The following is a 16,230-nucleotide window of genomic DNA, read 5'->3' as shown; positions in this document are numbered from 1 at the left end:
GCGAAATGAAAGTATAATTAATTAAGACTTGATCTAGGCCTTAATGACCTTTGAACCCCTTTGTTTTTATTCTGTAAATATTATCAGATATATTCAGATTCATGCACGTACGCAGAATATAAGAAACAATTTGAAGTGCATTGGGTCGTTAATTATATCATACTGTCAATGCAGGGTGGGTACATTTTTTTAACACAACCATATCCATATACTCCTTAAGAATTTGTTTGACACTCGTGTGTATACTTGGCTGTAAGTTGGTAATCCCGCCCCAGGGGCGAAGTAATTAATTAATGCTAAACTCTAACAAAGCAAATAACCAAACCAAATTGTTATATTCGAACATCTACAAAAATATTCTTATAATCTGAATAAAGATTCTCTTGTATTTGTGTTGTTAATCACTAATACAAAACTGAGCTTCACCTTTAATTTTAGAACTCAAAATTTTAATAGTTGCCATCCCCCTCGGCGGGATGACACATTTAATGATGCATTCTATTTTCGTTTTACAGTAAAGCCCGTAAGTAAAGTGTTCATTTTTGAAAAAAAATGTAAAGATCAAATGCATTATACAATAAGCTAAAATGGGTTTTATCTGTCTTTATCTAAAAAAAAAAAACTCTAGTCCTGTACAGGTTCTGAGGTCAACTGGGTTGTGTGTCCCAGGTGTACATGGGGGTAACCCTGGCATGTTACATGCTGGGGTCGTCAGACCATAATACGGAAATCGTTGACAAAAAAAAAACCATAGTGGTACAATGTGTTGGGAAAGACGCCACGTTCCTCGCAAGTTAAAGAACCCTGTTTAGTATTCTATCGGAGAAGGAACCTTTGCGTTCTGCCGTACTTCCAGCGGCAATCAAAATATGTTTATCCTATTATCCTTGTATCTCATTCATCTTTTTTTTCCAATCCGTCTTAACTTCATGTCCATTTTACACCTATTTCATTTTCATCCCCTGGATATAGCTGAAATAATGCTGCTTGGCGTTAAACCCCAATATTAAGTTAATCAATCATTAAACAAATTCTAAAAGTTTATATTTTATTGCCCATCTTGAAATGACAAAAGAGAAGACTAAGAGAGGACCTTTAAATCGTAAATCTTATCCGTTCGCCGACAATTTCCGCGGACCTAATTATACATGTATCAGCATCAATTAATAGAAATCTGAGAGTGCAGTTTACACACTTGAATTTTGATGTATACAAGAAAAGACGTAGATACATGTATTTTGTCACTCATCTCATTTCCTCTTTTATTCCAAAAATGAAATTTGTTATTGAGAAAAGGGATTCAAAAGCTATAACACAGTATAGAGAAAATATGCATACACAAAGTATGTATTGACCATGAAAAAATGACCTCAAGTAGTAAAGCTATACGGTCCCTGATAAATGATGAAACTGTATTGCGGTACGTGAAGGTACATGTATACAAAATAATTTTTAAACAAAAATGTAATATTTGTTTGAGAACATGCTTTGTAAAGTTAATGTCTGAAGTTAAACTGTAATTATAAGTAATCCAGATTTTTGGAACTTTCCGTCACTCAATTTTGCCGTTTAGTTGAATATTGTAGTTTTCTTTTATACCGCGCAACCATAGACTTGTGACTATATACATGTATAGGTCTATGATACATATACTACAGTGACATGTAATGCAGGAGGTAAATGCCGAATAATCAATATCATTAGAAACGACTTGCAGCCATATCATGTGCATGCAAAAATCTGTATATATAAATTTTATATAGGAAAATAAGACAAATATTTTTGTTGTTTCAAAATGGATTGCCTTTCAAAAAGCTAATCTTGTTGTATTATTAAAAAACAAGTTTAAACCCATCGAAATATCACCTCCCATTTAGGAACTCTTGGTCCGGCCGCCGTTGACGCCCTTTTCATGTGCACAATGTATGCGTAATTTTTAGCGGACGAGTAGAGTTCTCGGAAGTAATTGCAGATTAGGTTTAAGTATATTTAAGGAATAATAAGTATTATTGACTAAAGTTAGCCTAAATATGGTTAAAACTGCCGATACAATACAAAAAAAGTGCGTCAATACCGGATCTAGCCTACCAATTTGGGATTAAGCCGTCCAATACGGTTTTTACCCGTACAATCCCTCATATTGGACTGGTTAAAGTCCATATTGGCCTAGTGTATTGGACTAGTTAGTCAATAAAGGTATAATTGTGTGAGGTTTTCCATATTGAGTTATTGGTCCTCGGCTAGAAATATAGGACTTAGTCTACGCTCCAGTCCAATATGGCTAGTCTCAGTTCAATAACTAAGCAAATATGGAAAACCTTACGCAGTAATACTATACCATAAATCTGGTATGAAATATGGACATTTTGAGTTTAAATTATGTGAATTTTAATTCCATGCACTTATTCCCTCCTAATTTGAGTGGAGCATATGCCCGGCACATCGTTCATTGGGTCCTCACCTGATGTAGTCAATATATGACATGAAGCCAAATGATTTGAACTTCATACTATATACTAGCAAAAGAAAAACAAGAACGGATATGGTAAAACGCAAAAAAAAAAACGCAAGAAAACGCAAAAAAAACAAAAACAAAAAAAAAACAAAAACAAAAAAAAACGCACCAGCGTATTACTAAATCATAGGAAAGTAACTAAATATTTTCAGAGATCACCAAAATAAATATAAAAATTCTTATTATATAAGCTGCCCTATATCCGCTATTTCATATTTCATTGTGCGAATTTAGGAAAGGGTATCCCTATGAAATTAGGGATTTTTGTTGTAAGAAATCTGTTTTTTCAGTAATATCTTCCCAAATTGTCTTGTAGCTCTTCATATTAACGCCCCCAACCTGAAATCCCGAATCCGCCCTTGATTTCTTTTCTTAAATTATAGCATCCGATATATTTTTTTTTTGTGCTCAACGTTGATGCGAGTCACATATGTAGAGTAAGGTTTCTTAAATGAAAGCCATTTACCATATACAGCTCTAGGGATATACAATAAGTCACTGCAGTTACATTATAGACCTGTATTTACAGTCTAAAGGATGTATGATTTAACTAAATAGTATACTCACTACAAGTGAATTGGAAGGATGATCACCCGCGGGTTTTGGACTATTGTCGCATTGTTTGGGTCTGGGGTACAATTATCAACTAAAAAACTACGAACTTTTAAATTGTTAATTTTCAGACAACAAATTTTCACATTCAACTATACTTGAATTCACATTACAAAAATTCTCCAGCAGACGATCAACAACACTCCCAAAACTTTTCCCCGGATTCCGGAGTCGTCCCTAATTTCTAGGTAGTAATAATTTGTTCCTTCCCAGAAACCTGACATAGAAAAAAGGAATATAGCACTATTTACTCCCTGTATACTACTAGTATGTAAGTCAACTTGTATTCAAGCTACAAGAAAACATAACTATACGTCCCTGGATATACGTGTGCATTTTCGAATAGTCCAGATATATTCTCTGATCTTGCTACCCCGTGTTCTTTTTTATTTTAAGTATATTTACCTCACTATAAGGGTCGAATACAAGGATGATTAATTTAGGGGTCCAGGCTATAAACTGCTCTTTTTTGAGTAAATTTTGCACGTATTTAGCAAAATTTCCCATAAGGGCGGAACCCTCTGGATCTACATGTATATATTACCGACTAATTATGCCACACGCACTTCCTCTGCCAATTTCGATTCTTGAATCTTCCGCAAACCGATATAAAATATAGCGTGTGTGAGTCCCGCGGTTTTATGGTCAAAGGACTAGTTGCTTATTTTTCATCAAAATAAAACTATTATAGTATAAGTCAATACAGTTAATCAAAACGGTGGTCCCAGTACAAAATATTTGTACAAAGTCACATGCAAAAAATGCTACGGGTTAATTTTACCTTTGCGACTCCTCAAATATCGGTCAGGTTTATTCGAATGCATACCTTTTATTGTTCACTACAGCTGTCCTTTTCGATACATGTGAAGTGACGCCATTCTACAAAAATACTTATATACATGTATCTGTTACAATACTGACGCATCAACCCATAAATGACGATTAACTACTTAAAGTTTACATGTTTCAGGTTGAGACACTCAGACTAACACCCAATGAGACGTTAAGATTTCCCGCATGAGCGATACTTAAACGCTCGCTAAACGTACACCTAACGCACGATAAACGAACGCTTCGATAGTAAAAAATACACAAATTAATTGATATTAAGCATGTATACGCAACTCAATTTTACCAAACATAACTATAAGAAATAACAAGGATATCTCATCAAATATTCAACATATGTATATATGCAAGATACAAAATTTCACATCTTCTGTACGAACTGTATCATTTTGTACCTAATAGTGGACACAGTAAATATATTAAGTAAAGTCAAACCCACACATTAAACATCTAATCAATTAACTCGACGTAATACATGTATATGTGAAATACAGTATGTAGCCTACATGTAACAGTATATGACGCGTGTAAATTGTAATCACTGTGGTCATATAAGATAGGAAGTGATGTCATTGAAGTTATGATATAGGAAATGTGTAACAAATTCTGATATTTGACATGACTGTGAAATACAACCTGTAAATTAACTCTCGGACTTTCTCCCGCCAAAACGCTAGAATTTAAAATTTATTTGAAAATTGCTACATTGTATACAATGTGTAGAAAATCTGTATGATATAAAAAGGATAATCAATCGGTCATTATAATTATGAACTAAAATATACTGATCTACTGTATAGTCTTAAAAAGTTTCAAAGCTAAATGAAAATGAAGTATCGGCTATCCCTAAGCGATTTTGCAAAATTGAGTAAATTTTTAAGGGCTTTATTTGTTTACATTTTTCTCGGCTCAAAATTTTAATTTCATATAATAATAACAAAAAAAAAAAGAAATACAGAACAGATCTTTAAAGTCAAATCAAAGTTTTTATGCTAAATAAATAGAAACCTGAATACATCATCGACTGTTATTAACAACCTGTAGCCACCAAAGTGAAAAAAATATATTTATTCTACTCCACCACCTATATCTGTCTGTAAATTTCATGGTACTCCTACGAATGCGTAATGTTTATTTTAAATTGATGCTGTGAAATGTTTTGTTCCCCTATTTCAAGATTTGGTTTACAGATGGATCTATTGCTACACGTTCCGTATGCAGACCGACTTGAAGTGCGCGTTGAGAGTATATATCAAAATCCCCATAAATTTAATTACACAGCAATTTAAGCAGCTTTACAATGCACTCCGACTTCTGCTGTTTAGATACGTAATATTAACCTAATAACATTATTCAATATATTTTACTATAATTGTTTTATTTATTTGAAAAAAGAAAATTTAAGAAGTGTACATTGACCTGCTAAAGACTAAAAGATTGAAATGACTCAAAAAGACCGAACAAGACTTAAATGGTTACGGCCAGTAATAGTCTTAACAGGTACTGAACGACTGAATTAGTCTCAACAATTTTTTTGCTCAGACAGGTCAGAATTATTCAGTCCGTTTAAGACTTTATCTAAAGTACTAGTGCAATATGTTTTGGTTATTCTGTACGTGTAACCGGATGATCATATAAGAAGAGAGCATCAATTCAATTACAAAATTACACTCCAACACCAAGGATCGAACCCTACATCGCCCAGTGACAGGCCAGAGACAAACCACTTTGGCTAAAGAATTAGTCCTTTGCCAAGTCAGTAAACTGGCTATTTAAATAAAGTACCTTCTGCAATACAGGTAGGTCGTCCTGCCACAATTGTATACCAGTCTATCCATAAGTGGAGATAGCTATTAAAAGGACTTGTAAACAGATAATGGGACTTTTATAGATACAGCGAATATGGAAAATTTTATTTGAGATTTGGGAAATTAGAAAAGCGAATGTTTATACCACAGAATGTGTAAAGCATCAATTTATGTACATCAAGGTTGTTCCTTATAAAAAATCATTTTTCTCTACGTTTCCCCATTTCCATAATTATATTTAAGGAAACTTCAGACAAGTTAGTTTACAAATATTCTCCTACAACTAACTACGTAAAAACATGGACGACTACTGTTGTTTTTGTATTATTGAATACTCCATTGAGTAGCTTTCAGGTGATCAAATACTTTTTTTATATCATCATAAGAAACGGATGGACGACTTCTTTAAATTTCATTCTTTTATTTAAATTGAACGTGACCTTCATCTTTAGTCTTTTTATCAGACATACAATAAACGAGCACTTTAACTGGTCATTGAAGAAGTAATTTTGGAAAATTTTAGTCCAATTATTTGTCTTGCTTGTTTGTTTATTTAGGTTCTTGGTTACTATGTTTGCCTTTATCTTAATTAATAAGTTGTTCTGATGGTATCAATCTTGTTTGTCACAGTATATCTGTTTGTGAAATATTGGCGAAAATAATGAAGCGTCAGCAATTCAAAATAATCAAAATAAAAAAAAAATATGGCCTAAACGTGTACATATGACACAGAAACGATCTTTATACACGATGTAGCAAACCAAATAAAAATGCTCATAAAAACGTAAGATACAGGAAACAAGACATCACACAAAAAACTTAAAGCACTTGCAATATGGACCGCGTGAGTATAATCCGGTCATAATCTAGCAAAAATAATGCAATTCCGCGACAGGTGTCAAACACCATTGACATTAGATTGTAACCATTCATCAATGGAACATATCCTTATTTTGAAAATTAAGTTGTGTCGTTGCATTTCTTTGTTATTCTTTGGTTCAACATTTTAGATATTTAATATTTATTATTTAAAAATAGAAATAGTTGCGACATTTTATTTTTTTTTGTAAATATTTTCCTAATTTTATTCCGTTCAAGTATTCATTAGGAAAAGCAAACTATGAGCTCTTACGTAGAAAGGTCGCTGATACTGATTGGTTTAACTTAATTGAAAGGCAACCTAATGTAGATATAACATGTCAGTTATTTACGGACACATTTGTGCAACTATACTCGGCGTCATATAAATAACATACTGTTAAAATTTGAATAAAAATATTTTCTACGACTTTATTGACACCTACCGTCGTTTAAATTGTCTTAAATGACTTGCTCATTCGTTTAGCCAAACGGCTTCTCCCTGAACAAGTCGCTTTTAGCTTAAATCATGCGTAACAAATCCTTACGGGAAAATCCCATACTAATATCCGCCATGTTGGTTTCTACGGGACGATTTGTTTACAAACGAAGTTCGTAAGTTCCCGTCGAACTCCGGTGACAATCGTCTGCTTGATTAACTTCTCGGTATTGTACGTTGTTCGCGTAAAATAAATCCGAGATATCCGAAATAACGCCGAAATGCATTCTGGGTTCTTCGGTTTTTGGACAAACCATTTAAACGTAAACAACATCTCCTAGGAACCCGATCACTGTAAACATGGCCGACGTTTTACAATGTAAATATTGGCACCGAGAATTAAAATCTGACCGGAATTTAACGATTCAATGTGTAGGGAGAAGCCGTTTGGCTAAACGAATGAGCAAGTCATTTAAGACAATTTAAACGGCGGTAGGTGTCAATAAAGTCGTAGCAAATATTTTTATTCAAATTTTAACAGTATGTTATTTATGTGACGCCGAGTATATGTACTGAATGTATACCATCACAAAAGGTGATGATTAGAGAAAACGATAAAGTTTGGTTCAACTCAAACCTCAGACATGCGATCAGATTTAGAGATCGATTACGAAAACATTATTTAAAACATAAGATGCCAGGTAATCAACTAAAGTACAAGGCGCAACGTAACAAGGTAAACAATATAAAAAAAAACACGCAGTTGAACAGTTTTATCTGAGTATTAACGATACATTGTCAGATTTAAAAACTGCCAATAGTAAATTATATTGGAAGACTATTAAAATGTTATTGAAGGGTGATAACCCAAGCAACAATATACCACCAATCCGTGATTTTGATGACAGGGGAAGGGAGGTCATCTCTGATATTGTAATTTTCGAACAAGATGTTATTAACGTGTTATCAAATTTAAATCATAACAAAGCAGTTGACAAAGATTCTATAAGCACCAGAATGCTTATTGCTGTTAAACCATTTATTTTTCAATAATCGTATCTATAAATTTCAGTCGGGATTGTTACCTGATTTTTCTACAGTACATCAATTGATTGAACTTTATCATGAAATTTGGATGTCTTTAGATTCTGGTCAAAAATCTTGCATTACGTTTTGCGATGTTAGCAAAGCTTTTGACCGTGTTTGGATTAAGGGATTGATTTTTAAATTAGAACGATATGGTATCAAGGGTAATTTATTAAAGTGGCTTTATAGTTTTTTTTAGAATCTGGAAGTCAAAGGGTTGTTCTCATGGATGGAAAATCAACCATAGGCTCATTGTATGCTGGTGTACCACAAGGATCTGTATTAGGACCTCTTCTTTTTCTTGTATATGTCAATGACATATCTGATAATATGATTGGGCTTTGTAGATTATTTGCAGATGACACTTCTATTGGTCATGTAGCCCATGATGAGGAGACACTTGTCAATATGACTAAAATGGACTTATATTTTTCTATATGGTCTACTGAATGGCTGGTAAAGCTAAACCTGATAAAACTGACATTATGGTATTTAGTACTTGCAACAGAGCTACTGTTAATATTGTTTTTACATTTGATAATTCTATCAAACAACCAGTGGAATCACATAAACATCTGGGCTTGGTTTTTAGCTCTGATTGCAAATGGACAAATTATATAGATATTCTAATTGAGAGAGCTTCTAAGCAACTCAATGTATTACGTAATGTAAAATTTAAGCTAGATCGATAATTGCTCGAGAGGATTTACTTTACATTCATAAGACCGATTCTAGAATACTCTAGCGAAGTTTGGGATAATTGTGGATTAGTCAATTCAGATAGAATTGAGAAAATCCAATTTGAAGCAGCCAGAATAGTTACGGGTTTAACATCATATGCTAGTAGAGATTCACTTTATCGAGAGACTGGTTGGGAAACATTAAAAGAGAACAAAAGAAGCTTCTTTTGTTGTATAATATGATTAATGAACATTGTCCTGAATATTTATCAGATTTACTTCCCCCATTAGTATCTGACATACCAGTGTATAACTTACGCAATAACCGACATTATAGCGTCCCTTATTTTTGCCAGCTACATTGAGCCTATGGAACAATTTGGATATCTCCTTACGAGAATCATCTTATTCTGATATATTTTTTAATTACGTTTAAAATTAAAATATCGTAATAACAATGCTATTAATAGGCCATCACCATTTGACCTCATTGGTAAACAATTCATGAATTTGACTCATGCACGAATTAGAAATAAGTGTAGTGCTTTGAAAAACGACTTATTTAGAGCACATGTTATTTTTGATAAAAGCTGTTCTTGTGGAGCTTTGACAAAAGAGGCAGAAAAATTTTTTTTCGTCTGTCCAAATTTTACTATGCAACGAAACCTCCTTTTTCAAAATTTGACTGGTCTAGGAACAAATATTTATCTCAACACTCTGCTTTTTGGAGATGATAATTTGAGTTACAAGTTTAACTCATTGATTTTTAGTTATGTTCAAACGTTCATTGAAGCTGGTAGGTGGTTTGTACGTGAGTAATACAATGTCGTTACATTGAACTCGTAGGTATATCGTGAACAATACTAATATTTATTTTTATCATGTTCCACCGCAACATTGATACATGTGCGTCTTGACAAAATCAATTAATAAGTTATTTAAACATAATACATTCAATTTGAGCAAATATTTTTCGATATTCCTGTCTAATTTTATTCATGCTTAATCCCCGGTGCATGCATCTATGTTTATGGGTCACTAAATATTTGTTTGTGTCTATAGTAACTTCGTAAATAATATTATTTATTGTAAATGTCATAAGTATGTATTATTCAAATGTATATATTAGGAGTAGGCATTGATAAGTTGTACAGCTTGTGTCTAATCCAATTGTCTTTGACAATAAAATATGTTTAAATAACCTACAGCAGCTTTGATCCATAGCAAGATGATATGGAGTTCCTATGACATGGCCTGATCCAAGAGCCAGATCGTCAATTCAACTTTTTTCGGCATTTTTATCATACAAGTGAGATATTGGTTTCCAATGGAAAAGCTAAAAGATTTGTCTCCGTTTGTTTCTTAGTTTGACACAAAAATCATTTATACATATATGGTCCTTAAAAGTAGCTATCGTATTATACAAAATTATGTGCATGTACAATAGTGCATGGAATCGCAAGTCATCACTACCAAACAAGCCAAATGCCAGTTTGTGTGATAAACAAACTGGCAAAAGAACTAGCGGAAACCCAAATTAGATTCGCAGATATACATTCAGAAGTCAACGTTAATAAAATGACTGAACTTTTTTCGTTAGTTCTTTTTGGACTCATCGTAATGAATGGCCTACTGATAAATCAAACAACGACATACACGTTCTAAAAACGTCTCACTCAGTTGTTTTTGGAACGTTTTGTCTATTGTTTGTCCACCATTGATTCGTAGAAAAAAGAATCTACTTTAAAACAAAAGATGGCGTAAAAACAATGGTTTAAGCGCGAATCAATCACGATTAAGGTGTTTGCAAAATTATTGATTAAGTTCAATTGAAATCTCAGTAATGTAAGTTTTTAAACAACGTTAGGAAAGTTTAATTACATATTAATCAAGGTTAAATTTAAGTCAACTAAATAAAAAATCCGATATCATTTTGAATTCTATATAGTTTTTTTTTAAACGCCATTTTTCTATATATTTTATTTGATTTTGAAAGTACTATTCATTTCATTTTTGCGGTTTATAAAAAATGTAACCATTTTCGTCGATTTGAATGATCAGGCAATATTGAAAGTGTGATTAAATACCTTTCTTAAGATATAGAATGTAGTCGTGTGTAGGGTATGTGCATTAAAAACCTAGAAAAAACTCTTGTCTTGGTGTTCGTCTATTTCTTATATCACTTTAACGGATTTTATCGGCCAGGTTCTTTAAAGCTTTTAAACTAAAGTCAAAGTAAACATATACAAAGAGTAATCAAGGGAACCAAGGCTATAGCGGTAATCAAAAAAATGTAATCCGAAAACAAAGACCAGACATGGAAAACAGACATACACAACAAAGAACATAAAGTAATTAAAATCATACATACAAAGTAACAAAAGTAAATGAGCAACTCGGACTCCACTAAAAACTGGGAGCATGGACCAGGTGCACCGGTAGGGTAAGCGTCCTCTGCTTTTCTAGAAACACCCGCCGAGTTGCTCATAAAAAGTCAAGTCCGGGGTAGACAAACGAGGGAAGGAAAACTATGACCCGTTGAATAAATCAGTTTTCATGGTGCTGATGGATACACCATAACGATCCACGATTAGCATATGTAAAATACAAAATTGTCTGTCCAAAATATAATTGCAGTGTATTACAGAAAACAGTAATACCTGGAAGCAGGTAAGAAATGAAATGATCAATTGAACAAAAAATAATGTTGCACAAGATGCTGAAAATACCATAAAGGGCTTAGGTTAAAAGTAAAGTTTAAAACTGAACTAAAGGCCGCCATTGAAGAGCACATACGAATTATAAAACATGGCAAATACACGTCTGAACTGAAAATATTACAAAACCAGAAAGATAACCACATCAAGAATAGTTACAAGAAAATATTATTATAGAGATAATTTGATAACAAAATCCTTTTTTTTTGTAGATAGAACTTACCTACAGAAAATATTTTCCTAACCTCAATATCAGCAAAGAGAATTAAATTGATTTAAACATTACATATGATAAAAGCGTTTTAAATCATTACTTCCTTCAAATCTTTTGACTGGTTATATATCGTATAAGTTCGTAGAAGAGAGGAAACGCATAGCATTTTGTTTGATTGACTGGATAAAATTACCGGGAAATTACAAAATTCATTTACCAATTGTATTTCATAATATTTTAGTATGAATTGTGCCTGTACTACTTCCGTATGAAATTATCATCGGTAGAACTTTTTAATCAGTTTCATACACTACTATACAACAAAAAAAACGACTGTCCGTACCACAGTCAGTCATATTGTAACTGATAATATGTATATATATAAGTACTTTTGTATCGACTGTTTAAGTTAAAACATGACCGAGTAAGTCATTTTTCGGCTGTCTAAACTTATTTATCGTTGAATCAGACACATTTGGACGTATTTGGCGTTCAATGAGACATATTTGGACTGATAAAAAGTATTTTGGGTTTAATCAGACGTTCTTGGATACTTGTGATGGTTTTGCGTAAAATAGAAGGCAAATTGTACTTATAATAGCGTGAAACCCTTTCTATAAATCTCCTAGCTTGATATTTTTAATCGACAACATATTTGTCCAGTGTGGTGGACGTGTTTTTTAACAAACGGTCGGCATTCCAATGAGAACAAATTGTGCTCCTTTACTTGCTGACCTATTCCTTCACTCTTATGAGGCTGACTTTATAGCTGATCTGATCAGAAAGAAAGAATATCGTTTGGCTAGATCCTTCAATCTCAGTTTCCGCTATATAGATGACGTATTATCTTTAAACAATCCTAATTTTGGGGATTTGATATATCGCATCTACCCAAAAGAACTTAAAGGATACTACAGACACTGTAAAGTCAGCATCATATCTTGACCTTCACTTAGAAATCGATGGTAAAGGAAAACTATTGACCAAATTTTACGACAAACGTGATGACTTTTCATTCCAAATTGTCAACTTTTCTTTCATCTGTGGCAACATCCCTTCAGCACCTGCGTATGGAGTGTTCATATCACAACTCATAAGTTATGCAAGGGCTTGCCGAAACTACGCAGACGTTTTGTATAGCGCTAGAACTCTAACAAATATGCTTCTGGAAAAGGGCTATGTTGCTATAGGATTGAAGTCATCACTAAATTCAAAATCAAATCATTCAACACTTCATGATTAATTTTCGGTAGTATTTTAGGCCAAGTAGACCCTTTATTGCCCCTTTTTCTTTTTGCACAAATGAAGGCCACAATAAGCAAACACCTGTATGAATAAGAAAAATATTGCAATCTGATTTAATTGAAGACATTTCATTTGACTCTAACTATAAACATTGAATCAGGGGTTATCTTTGCGTACTCCAGTTTGTTTGTTATCAATGTCAGGAATCCCATTATTTACACCTTAAACTAATGTCTTACACGCTTCCAATTTTATAATTTATTGAATATACAAGAAAACATAGGATGTGTACATTTTATGGAAACTCTTATTTTATGCAGCTGTTCAACACAAGTAAGACAATCATGAAGCAGGTGCAGGTGTTGTACAATACTAAAGTGCATAAGAACGAAAGTCCTTTTTTTGTTATCAGATAGTGTCAACAGCAGTGGGTTTGCCTGTCAAGAGCCAGGATGTCAAAAGGAGTTTGTTTCATCTAGTGGTCTTGAAAGGCACATTTTGAAAGGATCACATAAGTATATAAAATTGTCAGGAACAGATGTTGTAAAACAAATGTGGGTTGACAAATGCAACACAATTGGTAGGGAATACAAGACAGTAATTGAACAGTCTTGTATCTCATGTTTCAAAGAGGATGCTGTTGATGAAGGATGGGCTTTAAAGAAAACCCGTCGCATAATTCGTTTTTCTCCCAAAGTTAAAACATTCTTGAAAAACATTTATGATGAAGGTGAAAGAACAGGGAAGCGCCCATATTATGATGCGATTTGTGAGAGATTAGGGAAGCAAACAGTGAATAATGAATCAAAAAGGTTTTCCCCACATAAATGGCTACCTTTTAGCCAAATTAAAGGCTTGTTTGCAAGTTTGACATCTAGGCAACATTCAAGGCAGGACATCTTCCGTGTTGCAGATTTTGTGGCAGAAGAAATTGACACTGTAAATGATCTCGAACTAAGAAATTTGTTGTATGAAATAGAGAGTTTAGAAATACAGGAGAACATGTCTGACTTAACTGATAAGATTTTGTCTGTAGATCCTGACCGATTTCATGTACCAGTATATAATTGAAATGTCACAATCTCAAAAACATAATTGACTTGTCACAATCTCAAAAACATAATTGACTTGAATGGTGTTATAAAATAATATACGTTTTTGCATTATTTAGGATGCTGTGACCTACAGTTTTCACTTTGTCTCTCTGTCAGTGTATTGGTCTGTTGTCCTTGAAATTGTTTGTGTAGAACAAAATATTAAAAAAAAAATAAACACAGTACAAATTTGTATTTTTACACATGCATGTATGTTAAGGATTTATATTGTACATGCTAATTTGTAATTTAGAAAATAAAAGGTTTGTTTTCATCAAAATGTAATAGGCTGCATTTCTCCTCTTTCATTTGTGTATTTGTTTGTGAATTTTAACTTAAATCCAACTACTTGTTACAATGAAGTTATTGATCTGTAATGAAAATTGTCACTCCATGATAACTTGATACCTGGCAGACCAAAACCGCCAACTTTGGTGTACATGGGAAACGACTTTTGTCTGCTATAATTTTAGTGTAAACATTTTATGAAAGAAAGAATATGTTAACATTATAATGAACATGTTTGAAAACAAGTGACGCAGCACTTTTATAAATTCCTTTACCATGCTTTAATTTGGTCTAGCCTGCATGGAAAGTTGCAGAAGGCGAGACGTGGGTTTTGCTTTTTTGGCGTCACAAACTTTACATTAAGTTTTATGACAAGTGCATTTAAACATGAACCCCTTATGATAAGTCCATGATATTTAGTTATTTGTTTGATTTGTATTTTGTGTTATGAAGAAATGATGTTTTTTTAGCGTTGTCTAAGAAACCCAAAATTTCATCATTTTCATGTCTGTGTTAGATATACAAGAACAAGAGTGCCCAATTTTTTATTCTTAAATTAGTTTGTACTATACTTTACCTTTGCAGTACCATGTGGTTTTATCTGCTGTCAACAATGAATGAGATTGTATGATCGTTTTAAAATGTATGGTATTTCTAGCATTTTCCCTCCAAAAATGATATATGATTATCTCCCTTTCCTAGACTACACCTTAAACTTTATTCTTCATTTTAATTATGCGTTATATCTGCCTTACAATCAAACTTACTGATAATAAAAGATTTATGTACCTGATTTAAATCCTGATCTCAATTTTTTAATTTCAATATTGTCAAAAAACCTGAAAAATCTGAATTACAATTCTGAAAAACTGGTTCCCTGTCGAATTAACTCTATTCCTTCTTACAATGAGAGATTCCAGGTGAAATATTTTTGGTGAATTCCTTTATAACTTAGGTTTCAATAATCACAAAGTTTCATTCTGATTTGAAGACCCCCCCCCCCCCTTGTAGCACATAATGCATGGTTCTATGATAGAGTGGGTGTTAATAGACGCAGTCCATGTGTTAAACGAAATGTGGGTGTTGTGTTTATTATTATTTTTTATCATGGTATGGCTTTGAAGCACGTCATATTGGAATTCTCATAATCACATTTTGAATAATACAAAATATAATGCAAAGTCAATAATAAATTGGTAAAAGAAAAAAATAGCCACTGTGAATGATGTATTTCGAAGTGAAACGTTAAGTTAACCTTGTTTTATTGCTAACCAAACCACATGTTTCAATATTTGCGATATCAGTTCAAGTATAGGTTAATATTATGTTCATAAAAGTCAGAATTCACCGACCTCAATACAAATCTGCTAGTAGAAGGAATGTTGTCACTTATTTTTTTTGAATGATCATTTTTAAGGATAAAAGGTTTAAGTGTATTCTGAACCATTTTACACACTACATGTTCATTGTGCTGTTTCTGGATGATTATATACGTTTCTGTTTATATATAAATTTAAAGGGGTTGCAAACTTAATTGTTACGAATATAGCAAATATAAAAAGAAAATCGGATATGTAAGTATGCAATGTCGAATGTTTCTTCATAGAATTGTTTCTTACATAAAGCATCATGTTATGAACATAAGAATTGCTTCTTATAAATGCACAGTTCCTACAAAGTTTCCTTATTTCCATGTTTGTAATTAAGAAAACTTCCTTTAGGCAAGTAGGTCTATAATCCTTCTTTTAAAACTATTTTTGTTAAAAACCAAAGACAACAACTTTCACTTTCCCATTGTGAAATACTCTATGAAGTAACATTTCTA

General features: G+C 32.8%; 1 protein-coding gene across 5 annotated transcripts in view; it reads right to left on the bottom strand.

Moving 5' to 3' along the window:
* LOC148613846 (neurofascin-like) overlaps positions 1 to 11,885 on the bottom strand; it is a 29,894-nt gene extending 18,009 nt beyond the window's left edge. For 4 of the 5 annotated variants that reach the window (XM_088587482.1, XM_088587486.1, XM_088587485.1 and 1 more), the window contains exons 1-2: positions 11,788 to 11,885; positions 3,954 to 4,006 (exon numbers count right to left, since the gene is read on the bottom strand). The gene's annotated coding sequence lies outside the window, so the exon portion shown is untranslated. Of the gene's footprint in view, positions 1 to 3,908; positions 4,007 to 11,787 lie in introns of all 5 variants that reach the window. The other variant, XM_088587483.1, reaches the window with a different exon arrangement.
* Between the last annotated feature and the right edge of the window lie 4,345 nt (positions 11,886 to 16,230).

The sequence above is a fragment of the Perna viridis genome, chromosome 6 (assembly GCF_037379345.1).
Source record: "Perna viridis isolate PV_CMFRI_1.1 ecotype Kerala chromosome 6, ASM3737934v1, whole genome shotgun sequence".
In the NCBI taxonomy this organism is placed as follows: domain Eukaryota; kingdom Metazoa; phylum Mollusca; class Bivalvia; order Mytilida; family Mytilidae; genus Perna; species Perna viridis.
Note: the sequence above shows the minus strand (reverse complement) of the source record. Positions and strands in the feature narration are given on the sequence as shown.